This window comes from Scylla paramamosain, chromosome 17, assembly GCF_035594125.1.
Source record: "Scylla paramamosain isolate STU-SP2022 chromosome 17, ASM3559412v1, whole genome shotgun sequence".
NCBI lineage: Eukaryota > Metazoa > Arthropoda > Malacostraca > Decapoda > Portunidae > Scylla > Scylla paramamosain.
This window is the reverse complement of record NC_087167.1, coordinates 141,146-142,500: the sequence shown is the minus strand read 5'-3', so window position 1 is coordinate 142,500 and position 1,355 is coordinate 141,146. Positions and strand designations below refer to the sequence as shown.

The 1,355-nt window shown below is 37.0% G+C and overlaps 1 long non-coding RNA gene across 1 annotated transcript in view; it reads right to left on the bottom strand.

Annotated features, from left to right (window-relative positions):
- The window catches only part of LOC135108639 (uncharacterized), a 6,481-nt gene extending 6,113 nt beyond the window's left edge, over nt 1-368 (bottom strand). Inside the window, exon 1 of the long non-coding RNA XR_010272372.1 lies at nt 154-368. This is a non-coding gene — a long non-coding RNA (uncharacterized LOC135108639). The remainder of the gene's footprint in view (nt 1-153) is intronic.
- Nucleotides 369-1,355: the final 987 nt, after the last annotated feature.

Sequence of the window (1,355 nt, the reverse complement as noted above, 5' to 3'; positions counted from 1 at the left end):
CCTCAAACACACACACACACACACACACACACACACACACACACACACACACACACACACACACACACTTTCTTTCTAGTTTTCGTCACCCTTCATCGTTAATTTCCTAAAATAAATCAATAAATAAATAAAATGCAGCAAAAAGGACCTTACCTCTTCCAGTCGCGAGTCAAAGGCCACGTTATTTTTCACTTTTCACGTTTCAAATGGGAGTCCACGCCTTCATAGCACCGGGGGAACTATGCTGTGTGGTTATCCTAATGGTCAGTTCATTGACGTGGGCACACACACACGCAAACACAGAAAAAAAGAGAAAAAAGAGAAACACGGACTTAACAGGGAGATATTCTAGCAACGTCCGTCTCCGCCCGTTCACAGACCGATACTGCCTTACTGAGTGATGGTTGCCTATTAATCTTTTTAGTTACCTATCTTTATTTTTTCAATGTTTCAGAGCTTCCTGTCATTTATTTTGTAATTCTTTTTATTTTTTTATATTTTATTAAGCGTTTTGAATGGTTTATAAAAGTTAGTTACGGTTTTATGAGATATTATGCATTATTTCAACAATGGTATATCATGTTTGGCTTTGACTTCGTCTTTATATAAAATTCTTGCATTAATATGAACACTGAATATACTTCTAATAAAAAAACAGACAAGCTTTGATATTATCCTTTAGTTGGTGTTCTCCCTAGTAAGGATAAGAATATATAAATTTGAGCTGTCATGAAACAAAGCGAGACGAGGCCACAGTCATAGCGAATCGTCCGAACACTGTGCCCATGTCGACTATCTTGGTACGGTCTCTCTAGGCGGTTATTCTCTTTTTTTTCAATATTATATAAATCACATCAATCTTTTCCTCTTCTTTTTTTATTTCCTTTATTTTCTTTTTATTTTATTTCCGTAATTCATGTTTTGTTTTTAATCAGATCTCTCTCTCTCTCTCTCTCTCTCTCTCTCTCTCTCTCTGTTAGTTACATGGTGATATGCTTCGTGAAATGAGGAAGGAAGGAGAGAGAGAGAGAGAGAGAGAGAGAGAGAGAGAGAGAGAGAGAGAGAGAGAGAGAGAGAGAGAGAGAGAGAGAGAGAGAGAGAGATAATACAATGAAAGATGAAATAATGAATGAACCAATAAATGAGACACACACACACACACACACACACAGACACGAGGACAGACAGGCAAAATACGTAGAGAGAGAGAGAGAGAGAGAGAGAGAGAGAGAGAGAGAGAGAGAGAGAGAGAGAGAGAGAGAGAGAGAGAATGAAAAATAAATAAAAGAAAAAAACAAGAATAATGATGATAACAATAATAAAATAAGAGAGAGAGAGAGAGAGAGAGAGAGAGA